General features: G+C 44.1%; 1 protein-coding gene across 12 annotated transcripts in view; it reads right to left on the bottom strand.

Annotated features, from left to right (window-relative positions):
* LOC132142509 (regulating synaptic membrane exocytosis protein 1-like) overlaps positions 1–17526 on the bottom strand; it is a 93510-nt gene that overhangs the window by 54565 nt on the left and 21419 nt on the right. The window lies entirely within an intron of this gene.

Here is a 17526-nt window from a genome sequence, read left to right on the forward strand (position 1 = left end):
TAACCCCTTTGCTGTGGCAACGACTTTGGTATCCCTGGTGTTAGCAACAAGGAAGGAAGGGGATGGAGTTCAGCCAACACATGCTAGGTTCCTATTAGCTGGCTCTCATGAGGAAAGAATTGATGTTGTGTAACGACTGGGTGAAGGAGTGGCAGGAAGCAAGTGCGAGATTAATGAGATTTAATGAAGATAATGAAACAATACAATACTGAGACACAAATAATGCTGGGAGGAATGCACAGTCCAAGATGGTGGTGATGAATGATGAATCTGGAAGGCAGAAGGTGAGTTGGCAGCAGGAGAGGGTGACACAGGAACTGCGGGGAAGCGAGTCGAAAGTAAGTGGTGTTGCTTGGTGGTGGGTTGCGTAGAGTGGACGGGGTTCCGGGGAGACACGGACATCCAATGCAGAAACACACAAGAAAGCAAAGCATAGGTCACAAACATGAAACAACGCTCTCACGAACACAAGGCGCTAGCCAAGCAAATGTATAGGGATGAGTAATGAGTGACAGCTGTTGCTGATGACAAGTAACGGAGACGCCCACAAACTAATCAGTGCTGACGCGTAACACACAGACTTCACCCACAAAGTGCAAAACCCAGAGATCACGGTTTACCAACCGTGACAGTACCCCCCTCTAAGAACGCCTCCTGGAGTTCCCAGAAGGGCCTACCTGCTGATTGTAATCATCAATAAGGGAGTGATCCAGTATGTCGCTTGCAGGTACCCAACTCCTCTCCTCCGGACCGTAACCTTCCCAGTCCACCAAGTACTTGAATCCTCGTCCCCTCCGTCTCGAGTCCAGAATATGATTAACCGAATAGGTCGGTTCCCCATCCACGAGACGTGGCAGCGGGGGAACTGGGGTAGGCGGATTAATACGTGAATAAAACACGGGTTTAATTTTGGACACATGGAAGGCGGGAGGTATCCTCCTGTATGCTGGAAGTAGTTTGAGGTGGACTGTCACCGGACTAATGATCTTGGTGATAGTAAACGGCCAATGAATTTGGGAGCTAATTTGTTAGAAACGGAATGGAGAGGAATATTGTTTGTAGAAAGCCATATTTTTGACCCACGACGTAAACGGGAGGCTTTGACCGGTGGCGATCAGCCTTGGCCTTAGTTCGCTCCCTCATCCGGAGCAGAGTCTCGCAGGCTCTGGTCCAGGTGCGGTGGCACCTCTGGACAAATGCGTGAGTGGAGGGGACCGCGACTTCAGATTCCAGACTAGGAAAAGCTGGTGGCTGGTAACCTAAGCTGCACTGAAACAGAGAGAGGCCCGTGGCTGACACTGGTAACGAATTGTGAGCGTACTCCACCATAGAGAGTTGTTGGCTCCAGGAAGAAGGATTCTTGGAGACCAAACATCGCAACGTTCTCTCTAAATCTTGGTTGGCTCGCTCAGACTGCCCGTTACTCTGGGGATGATAACCCGAAGACAGGCTGACCATCGCTCCTAGCAACTTACAAAATTCTTTCCAAAATTTGGATATGAATTGGGATCCCCTGTCAGAAACCACATCTACCGGGAGGCCATGTAACCGAAAGACGTGATCTAGGACAGTGACCGCTGTCTCCTTGGCTCTAGGTAATTTGGGCAAGGGAATGAAATGTGCCGCCTTCGAGAACCGGTCCACTACGGTCAAAACGACCATCATTTCATTAGAGGGCGGGAGGGCGGTAACAAAATCTAGTGCGATATGTGACCAGGGTCTCGAAGGGACAGACAGCGGCTGAAGAAGCCCATCAGGAGGCCGGTTAGACGACTTACCACTGGCGCAAACTGAGCAAGCCAAAACCAGAATCGTTGTTTAATTAACCCCTTGGTTCGGCTTATCCCTGGATGACAAGCAACGTTAGAGCAGTGACCCCACTGAATAACTTTGGACCGTAACTCTTCTGGCACAAATAAACAATTCGGTGGGCAACCGGGCGGAGGCGTTACCCCTTCTAAGGCCGTCTTGACCTTCGATTTGACCTCCCATACGAGTGCTGAGACAACTATTTTCTCAGGTAAAATACACTCGGGAGTCACCGGGCAGGCGGAGGGATCAAAAAGACGTGACAAAGAATCGGGTTTGACATTTTTGGAACCCGGGCGGTACGACAGAGTAAAATCAAAACGACCGAAAAAAAAGTGCCCACCGAGCCTGCCTGGAATTGAGTCTTTTGGCAGTTCTAATGTATACTCTAAATTCTTGTGATCAGTCCAAACAATGGAAGGTACCCCTGAACCTTCCAACCAGTGTTGCCACTCCTCTAAAGCTAATTTGACGGCCAACAATTCTCTGTTACCAATGTCATAATTGCGTTCGGCAGGAGATAATCGATGAGAGAAAAACGAGCAGGGATGCATCTTATCGCCTGAAGCAGCACGTTGGGAAAGAACTGCTCCTACCCCCACCTCTGATGCGTTGACCTCCACCACGAACTGCCATGTGGGATCAGGGGCTACAAGGATGGGAGCCGAAATGAAGCGGCTCTTGAGGTTGGTAAATGCAGTTTCGGCTGCATCCGACCACCTGAACGGAGTACTGGGGGAGGTCAAGGCCGTCAGAGGTGAGACTAGTTGGCTGAAATTACAAATGAAACGTCGATAGAAATTGGCGAACCCCAGAAACCGCTGTAGGGCCTTACGGGAATCTGGAGATGGCCAATCTATCCCAGCCTTAACCTTGTCAGGATCCATACGTATTCCCTCGGACGAGACGATATACCCTAGGAATGGGACAGACTGTGCATGGAATACACATTTCTCCGCCTAGACAAAAAACCCATTCTCGAGTAATCTCTGGAGCACTCGTCTGACGTGTTGAACATGTTCCTGGAGAGATGAAGAAAAAATCAGTATGTCATCCAGGTAAACATATATAAACAGATCTACCATGTCTCTCAACACGTCATTAACGAGTGCCTGGAAAACCCCTGGCAAGTAGGGGAGCCTGAACGGCATCACCAAATATTCAAAGTGCCCTCTAGGGGTGTTAAAGGCGGTTTTCCATTCATCCCCCTTCCTGGTGCAGACCAAATGATAAGCGTTCCGTAAATCCAATATTGTGAATACGGATGCTCCCTGTAACCTCTTGAAAGCTGAAGACATCAACGGCAACGGGTAGGTGTTCTTTATCGTGATGTTGTTCAGCTCTCGGTAGTCAATACAAAGTCACAAAGAACCATCCTTCTTACCCACAAAAAAGAATCCCGCCCCCGCTGGAGAATAGGAAGGGCGGATGAACCTCGATGCCAAGGAATCAGAAATGTATTTCTCCATGGCCTCCCTCTCCGGAATAGAAAGAGAGTAAAGCTTGCCTTTAGGCGGAAACTTGCCAGGCACTAAATCTATAGCACAGTCGTAGGGACGATGCGGAGGAAGAGAAGCAGCACGGGACTTACTGAACACCTCTTTCAGGTCCAAGTACTCTGCGGGCACATTTTATAACACCATGGTCTCCTTCTGAAAGACAGAAACAGGCACAACAGGACAAGCAGAAACCAGACAAGACTCATGACAACTTTCACTCCACAAGGTGACTGTTTTGGAACCCCAATCCACTCTTGGATGTTTGATTAACCAGGGGTGACTTAAAACAATGGGAGCTACAGGGGAGTCCATGAGGTAAAAGGATATGGTTTCACTGTGGTTGCCTGAGGTGAGCAGAGTTATGGGTTCAGTGTAGTAGGTGACGTGTGCCAGTTCCTGGCCATTGAGTGAGGTGACATGGATGGGATAAGACACAGGAAGGACAGAAAGGTTCAAGTGACGTGCAAGGAGAGAGTCAATGAAATTACCTTCGGCCCCATAGTCCAGAAGGGCGTGACACTCGTGAGTGTGATTCTTCCACTGCAGTTTCACCGGAAGGAGAATCGATGATGTGGTTGAGGACTTCCCGGCGGAGATCCCACCCGATAGTAGCCTCAAACTTACTACCGGGCTGGCTCTTTTACCGGGCATGAATGGATGGAATGCTCCGAGCCACCGCAATATAAACATAGTCCTTGGGACCTCGGCCGCTCTCTCTCCCTCCGGGAAAGCCGAGCTCTACCCACCTGCATGGGTTCTTGGTTGTAGACGGGACCGACCCTGTTCTCTCGAATCGAGCGGCCCCTTTACGGAGAGACGTAATGGCGTGTAGGACAGACTTGTATACCCAGGCGGTTAATCAGAGCGTCCACCCGGAGTGCCAGGTCGATTAGGCCGTTGAGCATTGGGGGCAGCTCGAGGAGGTAGATTTCCTTCTGAACACGGTCGGCCAGCCCATGCAGGAATCGATCCCACTGCGCCGCCTTGTTCCACTTTCACGCGGCCGCCAGGGTGCGGAACTGAATGGAATAGTCCGCCACTGATGAATATCCTTGTTTAAGGTCCGAGAGCTGGTGAGCGGCCTCCCTGCCGGCGGCGGCTCAATCGAAGACCCGTTTCATCTCTTCGGAGAGGGAGTGGAACGAGGCGCAACACGGATGTTGATTGTCCCACACCGCCGTACCCCATAAGGCGGCCCTGCCAGAGAGTAGTGTAAGAACAAACGCAACCTTGGACTCCTCTGTCGCGAAGGTGCGGGGCTGCAATGCAAAATGCATGGAAAATTTATTAAGGAAAGTCTTGCAAAAGTTAGGGTCACCGGAGTAACTCTCTGGCGCCGAAAGTCGCGGCTCTGGCCAGAAGTGGTCCTGGGAGGTCTCCCGGGGGACGGGCGGCACAGGCGGTGCGGTGGGCGCAGTGGGAGAGGTGAGTTGATGAATCTGCTGGGTGAGCTCGGACACCTGTGTCACCAGCGCTTGGATCGCATGTCCGGTGTTCACGATGCTCTCCTGCTGCTGATCCATGCGGTTGGCGCTGTGGTGAATGAATTCAGACAGTGTAACGACTGGGTGAAGGAGTGGCAGGAAGCAAGTGCGAGATTAATGAGATTTAATGAAGACAATGAAACAATACAATACTGAGACACAAATAACGCTGGGAGGAATGCACAGTCCAAGATGGTGGTGATGAATGATGAATCCGGAAGGTGGAGGTGAGTTGGCAACAGGAGAGGGTGACACCGGAACTGTGGGGAAAAGAGCCGAAGGTAAGTGGTGTTGCTTGGTGGTGGGTTGTGTAGAGTGGACGGGGGTTCCGGGGAGACACGGACATCCAACGCAGAAACACACAAGAAAGCAAAGCATAGGTCACAAACATGAAACAACGCTCTCACGAACACAAGACGCTAGACAAGCCAATATATAGGGATGAGTAATGAGTGACAGCTGTTGCTGATGACAATTAACGGAGATGCCCACAAACTAATCAGTGCTGACGCGTAACACACAGACTTCACCCACAAAGTGCAAAACCCAGAGATATGGGATATTGCATAATCTACAATACTCAAAATGTCTTACCCTGTCTTTCCCAATGAGACACTTTGCATGAACAGAAGACAAATAATGGGTGCAATATTAATCAAATTTTGTGTGTGTTTAATATAGCAGAAAATAGTAACTTTCAATTATAACATAATGCCATGATAATGCCAGTACATGGTAAAAAAATATTTGTAATGGTTGTGAAAATTTTGCAGTAAATACCTGTTAATAACTTAACTAATTTACCTTATCATATACTGTAAAATACTATCAGCGGGTTTTTTTTTTTTTGAAAGTAGCAACTATGAATTGCTGTACAATTTAAAGTAAAAAAAAACAACAACAACAGGAATCACATCTTTTATTTAACCTCATGTGTTCCAGTCATTTTAACCTGGAGATGGTTTGCTTTTCCTGAAAATGCTTGTTAATATTATTGCATTGGACTAAAACATAGTGCCTTTGTTCACACAGGGTATAACAACTCCACCCACTGGACCTCGCCCAGAGGGAGGCCATTCCTCTGGTGGAGTGGGCCCTCACCCATATATGCCAAAAGGTCTTATGCACAGGTCAGAGGGAGGGCCATCAGGACTATGGACAAGTCCCACGTCGGCACGGTCTGAGGACAAGGAGGATTCAATATCTGGTCGCCATTCAAGAACTTAACAAACAAGTCATTTCTGCCAATTGACTGACCAGCTTCAAGTGAATTATTTATTACAATAGCTGCCACATAAACTTGAATGTCCAGCAACTCGTGCAAAAATGTCAGCACATGGGACACGTCACAAGAAATTGGGTCCAGGCTTCGTGCTGCACACCATTCACAGAAGACTGACCATTTAAGGGCGTAAAGGCATCTCTAAAATGGTGTCACCCACTCTCGCTGTGAGTTATATGGACTCCCATCGATGATCCAGAAACAAAGGTTCCACAGCTCCAACTGGGGGTGCCAAATCATGCCATTTGCCTGGGAGAGAAGGCTTCTTTAAGCGCTGTTTTAGCGTGCTTTGGCCTGCACGCCTGCTGCTACTTAGCCACAATGAGTTGAACCAGCCTAGTCTCGTGAAACTTTACTTCAATTCTTTTACTTTAGTTTCTTTTCTTTTCCGTTGAGAGTTTTGTGTTTTGAGTTAAAGGGGTCATATGATACGATTTCAATATTTCCTTTGTCTTTGGAGTGTTACAAGCTCTTGGTGCATAATGAAGATCTGTAAAGTTGCAAAGACTAAAGTCTCAAATCCAAATAGATATTCTTGTCCACACCCCCCTAAAACAGCTTGTTCTAACACTCCCCCACGTCTACATCACAATGTGGGAAGATTTGCATAATGGCGCCCCAATGTTCACGCAAAGAAAGCAGGCGTACCTTTTATTCTCATTGTAGTATTGTTGTTGCCGCCGCCATCATGTCGTATACTGTAGATGCTGTGTGTTTCACTGTGAAAGCGAAACTACTTTTTTTTTTGCCTTCCACAATATCCAGGACGATATCCGCTTCGTCATGCCTGGAGCTGATCCGTGCTGGTCACTGAGGAAATACATAAAATTTGCAAAGCGGAGTCCAGCCAGGGGTTGTCACATGTGGTTGCTGCAATCTCAACGGACACTCCTTAATAGAATCCGCTGACCGTGTCTTTCTCGAGCCGGCCCACCTCTGCTCACTCAAGTCGGCCTCCGCTCACTCTATGGTGTGGCTCACTCTAGGCCTCCAGCCTCTATTCACTCAAGGCCACCATGTGTGACACTGTTTCATTGAGTAAGCGAAACTACTGTTTCGCCTTTCAAAAGAGTACACAACTAGAAATTGTGTTTATATCACATTTTTTAATGGGTTTTATGTTTATGTCTCATTGCTCCGGCCAGACAGGGCATCACAATATGTTAAGGGGGCATAACATTTCCGTCACATGCTTGAGGTATTCGGCCTATCAAAATGCACTGGATAGCTGGATACCTTGCTTTTCAGACCGATGAGCCTTGTAAAAATTTACGTGTTTCAGAAGGCGGGGCATAGATGAGAAAAAATAATGTACAGATGTTGAAAAATAAAATGTTTTTTTAACCTTAAACCACATGAACACATTTCATTACACCGAATAATCTTCTTTTCAGCAGCATCATATGACCCTTTAAATTTTGCCAAACGCCGCAAGTAAGTTACGTCCAGATTCTGAGCTGAACCGGTGCATTTAATATAAAGTTGAACCTCATTGAGGAACTCAGTGCGAGGATTAACTGATTGATGGTTGTTCATGTCTGTGCAATTTCACGTTGTCAGGTAGAACACAGGACACAGATGTAAAGGTGAATTCAGAAAGTGCTCAGTGTATCTTCGGTTCTTAGCGCACAGTGAAGTTCCGTTCTTCCAGTGCAGGCAGTTTGGTATTCAAATGGAATTGCACAGGTGAGTTAGTTCGGATTGCAGACGTCAAAGCCACAGTCATTGATTGCTTACGAATATCCGCTTCCTTCTCATAAGCCAAAGACAGTACCAACTCAGAGTAATCATGGGAGAATACAGCGACCATCGAATCACTTGGCGTTGCACAGTGATCCACAGTACTGGGAACAGCAGAACAAGAACACAGGTTACTGTAACACTGAGGTGAGTATACGTTACGTCTGGCTTGGAGGAGCTTGGAGACAACTTAGGAGATCGTTCCTGTTGGAGGCTTAACCGGGAACTAGGGCTGTGAATCTTTGGCAAGGCAGCGATTCGATTCGATTACGATTCATAGGTTTTCGATTCGATTCAAGAACGATTTTTGCAAATTTAGAACGATTCAATTCGATTCGATTTGATTATAACGATTCGATTCTGCATTCTTTAAGTGCATTCACGGGATTATTTAAATGCTTCTACTAAATTCTTTAAATGCTTAGTCAGATTCGATTTGATTATAGCGATTCGATTCTGCATTCTTTAAGTGCATTCACGGGATTATTTAAATGCTTCTACTAAATTCTTTAAATGCTTAGTCAGGGGGCAAATTACAGTAGCATTTATGGTTAGAGAACCATAGGTTAGAGAAAAAAAAAAAAAACTTTTGTCCTTTGTTAAATGCTAGTTTAATGATGCGACATGGCATACGTAAAAATGTATGTAAGCCAAGTTTTTAAAAAAGAGCTTAAAGAGTATTATGTATAAGCTAACATTTTGTCACACCAGGGGCGTAGCCATAATTTCAGAAGTGACAGAAATGTCAAATACAATCATTTTATGTATGTAGCCTATATAATAATAATAATAATAATAATAATAATTATTATTATTATTATTTATTTTATTTTTTTACAAGGAATTATCTTCTTTTTTAATTACTTTTAATTAGCTGTAATAAATCAAATACACTGCTGGACAATAATCAATCATTTGTAATCGATATTTTCATTCCTAATGGCAATTTTATGATTGTTTTATATACTAGGCTACATTTAATTAGCAATTATTTAAATTTTCTGCACAGAATAAGGTAGAAAATATACTTTATAGTTTCTGTACTGTAATAAATGTCAATTAACACTGCATCATTCATAAATTGTTTGTGTTTTTTTTAGTTTCATCAGTTCATTCTGCTTTTATTCAGTTTACCTGCAGATATAGCCTGGCACGTCTATGAAAGCGAGATCGCTTCTCTTTCAGTGTGAAAACATCTTCATCTCTATTTAACTTTTCCTCTCTATCAGCGAATGATTCTGAGAGAAAACGTTTGCTAATGAAACAAACGCTACTTTCATGCATCTGATTATCAGCTAAATCTCGCGCTATTATTTCAAGGTCATTGTTAATGCTGTGGTTAATTTTAAAAGTTTCCTTCGTATATTCGGTTCATCCGCATTGTTTAAAAACATTTATCATTCAATGGATCTGTGCGTATGATTTAGACACTTACATTTCTGCTCCGTCCATGCAATAAATACAGCTGTCGACGGCTCCGGTAACTCTGTCGGTAAGATGCAGAGAGCCATTGACAAACTACAGAAAAGTAAAACTACTTCACGTTAGCATTACTGGCCACGAGTCCTATAGATCACACGTCAGCTGCGTCAGAGACGAACGGACCGCGAGCGCAATCCTGTGACAGTCTCAGTCGGTAAACAGTGGAGCGTGTGAAGGACAGATAAGAGGCACGATTCACGAACACTCTTCAAGGTCTCCATTAATTCGTGCGTGTAGTAATTTAATGTGTATACATTTTGAAAGCATTGAATCGCTATAGAAATCGGGATTCATTCGATTCTTAGCATTTTGAATCGATTACTGTCCAAGATCGGTGATTCACGATTCAAAAATCATGTTTCAAGAGATCGGGATCCTCTTCGGGGCCTAACAGGACATCGAGAGCCCCTTCGGGGCTTAACGGGGGATCGGAACCCATCCTGGGCTTAACGGGGGATTGGGAGCCCATCCTGGGCTTAACGAGGATCTATCGGGGAAAGATCTGTGGAGGAGTCGTCGTCTATAGGTTTCCCAAAAACCTCTCTGAAATGGCGGATGAAGTTCTGGAAGGACGAGGTGACCGCAGTTCCCTGAAACCATAACGCTTCTGCCCATCTCAACGCAGCCCCGTATAATTGCAGGATCATAAAAGAGATCTTTGCTCTCTCTGTAGGGTATTAGGGTGCGTATTGCTCCAGGATGATCAAGCATTGAGATAAGAAATCATTGCAGTCCTCCTTCAGGCCAGAGAAGGGCGCTGGTCGTGAGACTGAACTTGCCAAATACATCAACCTGGAAGCGCTGTCCTCTGGCTGTGCTGAATTCCCTTTCGGTTTGTGTCAAGTCTTCTGTCAGGTAGGACTCGGGACACAGATGTAAAAGTGAATTCAGAAATATGTTTATTCAAATAGAGTTCAAGTGCTCAGTGTATCTTAGTGCACAGTGAAGTTCTGTTCTTCCAGTGCAGGCAGTTTGGTATTCACATGGAATCGCACAGGTGAGTTAGTTCGGATTGCAGACGTCAAAGCCACAGTCATTGATTGCTCACTAATATCCACTTCCTTCTCATAAGCCAAAGGCAGTACCAACTCGGAGTAATCATAGGAGAATACAGCGACCATCAAATCATTTGATGTTGCACGGTGATCCACGGTCCTGGGAACAGCAGAACAAGAACACAGGTTAGCGTAACACTGAGGTGAGTATACGTTACGTCTGGCTTGGAGGAGCCTGGAGACAACTCTGAGGAGATCGTTCCTGTTGGAGGCTTGACCGGGAACTGAGGTACTGGTGAATTCTTTTATGGTTCTCTTGATGAGATCGTTAATCACTAACAGGTGTGGGTGCTTAACCGGGCAGGATTCTGACACACGTATTGCTATAAACCTGGGATTTCACATTTTCATTCTCTTAAACTTATTCTTTCCATACTTTCTGTCTTTCTGCAACTTGTGTGGATGCGTGTGTTTATGTGTTAGATTAGTTTATATGTCTTAGTTATATCCAATAAAGCCTTATTTATATTGAAAAGATAAGTATCTTGTGTGTTGTGCTTACAAGTTAATGTCTTAAACTGCCGTTACTGTGATAATTAATAATGTTTTCACTATAATTTGGATTTTGATATCCATAGCAGAGTTGATGTTATACGGCTCGTTCAGTAAATCACTGGCCAACTCAGTGATCAGCCATAAAACAGTGATTCTGTCCAAATTCCCTATAAAATCTTAAATGATTCCCTTTGAGCTAAATTGACCCGTTTCCCTTACAAGACTGAGGAGAGGAGTAATGCTCTTTTGTATGAGGCTCCGCTATCAGCGGTACAGCATTCCACTCCAATCCACCTAGAAGGATTGAGCCGCTCGATGTAATGAGGGGCGCTGATCCTAACATGTAAAGCACACCGGCGGATAAAAATCCTGGGGGAGAGTGAACACGTGGGCTCTATGCAGGCGTGAGATCACATAATCCGGTTGGTCAGCTCCGAGCAGGGCCGTCTCTAGTGGGGTGAAATGTGGTGACGATTATAGGGGCCCACGGCTGAGGGGGGGCCCCCAACGATCTCAACCGCCTGGCTGAGGCCAGCCTAAAAAGATGCTCAGGACAGTTGATGGGCCACTGCTGCGCGTCGTCACGAAAGCTTATCTTTTTCATGTGTTTTTAAGCATTACCACTTGTCGATTTAAACATTAAATCATCCAGAAACAAGACGCGGAAAAGCTTAACGGAGTAGCCGGTTACTCGTGCGCTGTGTTCGGTGCTTACGCGGAGAGAGAGTCGCATATCATGGACAGCGACACTGAACCGAGCTCTCTCTTCTCCTCGAAGTCCCTCCTGCACCTGAACGAACAAATACAAATCGCAGTTTGTACAAACAAAAAGATGTGAAAGAGCCCAATTCAGTACTCGCGGTGTTCTGGTGTTCAGGGCTCACGCAGAGAGAGGCGTCTCAAAACGCTTGAACGCTTGAACACCGAATTTGCTTATTTTTGCTCTTGTGCCGACAAATACATACAAAATATGTCAAAATACCCGCCTTGGAAAGTATGATCGAAAAAACTGTCAGTTATTTCTTAAGTGAAAGTTGAGGAAAAAAAATATTTTGGATGCGTTCATCGTCTCTTAAAGTGGCCGCGCCTAATTTAGCTACTAGCTGCTGTAATGTTAATCCAAGAAAATGAAAAAAAATCACTTACTGCTCTTGACTGAATTACTTTGTAGTTTTATAAAGAATTTATGCAACCAAAATTATTCAGACACCAGATATAATTTTATATATATGTAATTTACATTTAAATGTAATGTAATTTATCTGACGCTTTTATCCAAAGCGACTTACAATTGCTATATATGTCAGAGGTCGCACGCCTCTGGAGCAACTAGGGGTTAAGTGTCTTGCTCAGTGACGCATTGGTGTCTCACAGTGGATTCGAACCCAGGTCTCTCACACCAATGGCATGTGTCTTACCCACTGCGCCAACACCACCCCTTATTTCATGTTCTACTTATGATGAACTCTGATTCATCATGATTAATCAGGCTTTCTATTGTACCACCAGTTTTATTATGGTTTCTAGTACATTTTAAGGTTGTTCTATAACATACAGGCACCAATATACCATCCAGAAAAAAAAAAATATTGTCAAAATATTTTTTAAGTGAATTTTTGCTATAAATTTAAATAAATAAAAAAAGAATTTAATGAATTAACTGAATAATTTTTTTTACTGAAAGTTTTGAAAGAGATTCAAATCACTCTCTCACACACACATGCACTTATACAACTTCTTATATTGGCAACAGAAACTGAATTAGTCGATTCAATCCAGTGATTGTGTATATTCAGATGTAACACAGTTTCCACAAATCACATTAGTAGAGCACACAGCAAAAAAGAAAAGAAAAGCTCTAACCACTTTATCGTCCTTGAGTCATGCAGTCCAGGAAGCAGAAAGTGAAAGACAAGCAAACAGAGGTAATGGGGATGAGGGTTGGAGGTGGAAGAGAAAAATAAATGGTGAGAAATGGAAAGAAAGAGTGTGTGAAAAAGAAATAGGGGGAGGGAAGAGTGGGAGGAAAACGTGTTAGTGAAGCAACCCAGTTTTCTCTTGTGCATATAAACAGACATTTCCATATGGCGTGACAAGGGCAATCAGAGCTGCTTTAATAATTATAATTTTGCTTAATACATTTATCACTGAACTGAAATGTTATATATGGGTGATCAAAGGTTAGTTTTCTATACATAAAAACAGACATGTCCAACAGTGGTCATGTATGACTCTCTGATAGAGATGAATTATGAGAACAGAACTAGCACCTCTAGACATGTTCACCACTCATACCAAAATAAGAATATCACAAAACACAGATGAGGGGTCCAAGCAACCTCACAGGATGCTTGTTCTACCCTATGAGGCCTCGCTCATATATAGAATAGTATTGTTGTGCCCCCTCCTTCCAAAAAAAAGGCAGTATAAGCACATGTGACACGCCATTCTGGATCTGCGCCCGCGCTCGCTCTCACCTCATGTTTGTGACTGAATACAAATTATCAACATAATTAATGGACAACTAGCCTATATCAGGAAAAAGACATCAGCGCAATCCGGCACAGACAAAAGAAAGATAAAAAAGGCCAAGATGAAGCCCGTGCATCACTTTCAGGTAGCTACATTCACAATCCTGTGAAACTTTTTTGACTGTTGACGTTAGTAACGTATTTTAATGTCTGTAATAATTTCACCACCAACAACAACGCATCTTACTTAACATTCTAGTTTTCATGACTTAAAATGTATTATATAAAAACAATGAGGCAATAGTCAAGTCAAGTCAAGTCACCTTTATTTATATAGTGCTTTAAACAAAATACATTGCGTCAAAGCAACTGAACGACATTCATTAGGAAAACAGTGTGTCAATAATGCAAAATCATAGTTAAAGGCAGTTCATCATTGAATTCAGTGATGTCATCTCTGTTCAGTTATACAGTGTCTGTGCATTTATTTGCAATCAAGTCAACGATATCGCTGTAGATGAAGTGACCGCAACTAAGCAAGCCAGAGGCGACAGCGGCAAGGAACCGAAACTCCATCGGTGACAGAATGGAGAAAAAAACCTTGGGAGAAACCAGGCTCAGTTGGGGGGCCAGTTCTCCTCTGACCAGACGAAACCAGTTGGTCAATTCCAGACTGCAGCAAAGTCAGATTGTGCAGAAGAATCATCTGTTTAATGATTGTGAATAATGATTGGTTAATTAATAATAATCACATGGTTTTATTGAATAACACTGTTAAATTACATAATGTAGCTAATATAAAATAAACAATTAAAATTATTACAATTGCCTGAAAAGGGCACCAATGGCCTGGTAATTGCCGTTGTTACACTTATAGGACGATCAAATTTAATATTGACCAATGTTAAATTCAAATATCCACTTGCCACAATTAAGATAGCAATGCTACAGCCACTTTAATTTTTAGAGTTTAAATTTTTTTTTTATCAGAATTGTGAGGAACAAAAAGTCAGAATTTTGAAATATAAACTAAAAAAAATATATAAATAATATATATATAAATAATATATAAAAAATATTCCATGGCTTCCAAAGTCTGCTACTCTCATTTTCTGCCACCAAATAGACTAATTTACTTTAGCACAATTACAAAACTATTTTAACATCTCAAATACTAAAATAAATATAATGTGTTTTTGCATAAAATTCTTAATGAGTCTGATTGACAGGTGTGATCAGGGCCGGTTCTAGGTTATTTGGTGCCCAAGGTCCCCCCCCCACCAGTCATTCCTCTCACCTGTGTTTCCCCAATTATCTTGTATAAAAGTCCTAGTCTGTTCAGTCTGTGTTTGTTGGGTCTACAAGTCAGTACGTATGTTTTCCTCCTGTGTTCTATGTTGGATTTACCGCTGTGTTGGATTGATAAAGATTCTCTTGATTATTCTCGACTCCGCGTTTTTTTCCTCAGTTTTCCTCAGCAACTTTCCATTGCATTCATGGATCCCTTCCTTCACCCAGAATTCCTCCTCCTGCTGGAGCAGGAAGGACGTTCTCTTGAGGACCATACAAGACAGTTCCTGTTGCTAGCTACCTGGATGACACACGTTGTAGTCCAAAGATGGTCCCCGGGAGGAATTTGGCTTTCTCGTGGAGTGGACTCTGGTGAGAAACAGGTCACCACTTACCATCTTCCCCATGGAGGATCTGGCCAGGTCCACCTTCTGACCCAGAGCCCAGCCCACCATCTCCCTGATGTGCATAGCGCATGCCCGAGCTTGCCGTGACCGACGAGCCATCGCTGCATAGAATGAGAGAGCTGAGGATCACCGCGGAGCCAGACCCTGTGAAGTCAGACCAGGTGTGTGAGCCGGTAACACTGCCTGCCATAAGGGAGAAGGACACGTGAAGAGCTTGGAGAGGAACTCCACCCCCTGCACCACGGCTGAGGGTGAGCTGAATATGGTGCGCAAAAAGGGCCAAAATGAGGAGGTGGATCTTCTAGACTGGGAATCTGAACTGGAAGTTGAACTGCCCCCTCTTCTCTCTCCGTCATCTCCGCTGGTCCCGTCCAGCCCTCCTTCATCCTTGGTTTCCTAGACCAGCCCTGAGGGGGCTTCCAGTTCTCCAGTGCCTGCTCCAAGAAGGTGCCCTCCAGTGCCTGCTCCTAGAAAGTGCCTTCCTGTGGCTGCTCCTCCAAAATACCCGCCCTCCCACCCGCTCCTGCTTCCTCCACCGCTGTCATCTGGCAGGCAGAGGGGCTGCCCTTAGCTCACCATCATTGAGGTGTGATCTCCGCAGGACTGCCATTCTCCAGGATCGCCGTGGTCCGAGTCTCCTCTGCCTCTGAGGCCTGGACTCCACCTTGGCCTGTTGACCTTTTGGCTCCACCATGGCTCCCTTCTCTCCACCTTGGCCCGGCAGTCCACAAGCTCTGCCTGGCTCCCTTGTCCCTCCGGCTTTGCCTTGGTCTGGTGTCGACTATCCTTTGCCTCGTCCCTTTGGCTCCGTCAGGCTCCTTCACCCCCTTGGCTCTACCTCAGTACTCTGTCGCTCTGGCTCCACCGCAGCCTCTCAGATCCACATGGAACATTGGTCACCAGCACCTCCGGATCCTCCCCGTCAACCTGGTTCTCCTCCCAGGTTTCCATCCACGCCTCCCTCTGTTTCTATGGTGCAACGTCGCACCTTCTGGGAGGGGGGGGGGGGGGGTAATGTTACACCCCTGGAACCTGGATGTGTGTTTTTGCCCCTGTGACCCAGTTCATGTCTTCCGTAGCTGGTTAATTTGATTCCAGGTGTCTAGTTTCTTCCCCATGTCTTCCATGTCCCCGTTAATTTAGTCATTCCTCTCACCTGTTTCCCTAATTATCTTCTGTATAAAAGTCCTACTCTGTGTTTTGTTGGGTCTACAAGTCAGAAAGTGTGTCTTCCTCCTGTGTTCCATGTTGGATTAATAAAAACTCTCTCATTTATTCTAGACTCCGTGTTCCTTCTGGCACAGTAGTGTGACAGGTGTTAACCAGGCTATCTCAGCATGTCACATCTGTGAATTTGTGTGTTTACCCAGTCAGTTAACCAATAATTATCATTTGTGATAGAAAATGTTAAAACAGCAGCAATGCATATTCTGCAAAAAAAAAAATACTTTTTAAAAACTCTCATTGACACGGGAGAGAATCCGTCTATCAGTAACGGGCTTTTCAGTTCCAAGCACAGGCTGCTCCGGTTCATTCCATAAAGCTGGGAACACACTACTGTCAGGCCGAATGTGATTTGACCTTAGTTAGTGTTTAAATTAGTGTGTGTATACAGATTTAGGCCCACCCAAAAGTAAAATTCAAAAAAAAAAAATTATATAACTTAAGAGTAGTTCATCTAAAAATGAAAATTCTGTCATCAGTTAGGCTATTCACCCTCATGTTGTTTTAAATCTTAAGAGTTTTGCCAGTTATATAATTAAGACCAATTATATTTTACAATAAAATAAATTTTTTATGAAATCAGAGATTTCTGTCCCTCCATTGCAAGTCAATTCCACCAAAATGTTCACATATGGTCAAGAGCAGCTCAACAGTACTTCTCTGAAGCACGAGGACAAACTGGAAACACAGGAATCTCTCAGCTTTCATAAAAAAATAGTTTATTTGAGTTTAGAAAATCTTATGGGTTTGTAACTACAGGAGGGTATGTAATGTTTGGTGTTTTAACCCTATAAAAGTCAGTTCTACATGATCTAAATCTTAAAATAGGCAGATATAATTATGCGTCCAATATCAGTTTAAAATCACCAATACTGGCCGATTATTAATATGATGCTAATATATTGAGCATCTATAATCTAAACAGCATTAGGGTTGAGCTGCCATAATATACTTTGTCAGCCCCACTGTTACTATTCCTTTTTGAAAACTTTGAGACGGACTATATGTGACAGTAGGGGACCTCACCCCACTGGGCAGGACGGAACTAAGGCAGATTGTTCCTCAGCATGCCCAGTGAGATGAGTCCATTCTCAGGTCCATTATTAAGAGACAACAGGCAAGGATGAGATCTTAAAATAGACCGTTGCATGTTGTGCTGATGGAAACGGTCCCACACATTACCTAGCTGGCTCTTAGCAAAGTCAATGAAGATTTCACTCAAAGAAGAGTCTTTATAAAGCTCAGAGGAGCTGTGGGTGGTTTGGATTCACATTCCAAATCTGTAGAC

Source organism: Carassius carassius, chromosome 6 (genome assembly GCF_963082965.1).
Source record: "Carassius carassius chromosome 6, fCarCar2.1, whole genome shotgun sequence".
Classification (NCBI taxonomy): Eukaryota; Metazoa; Chordata; class Actinopteri; order Cypriniformes; family Cyprinidae; genus Carassius; species Carassius carassius.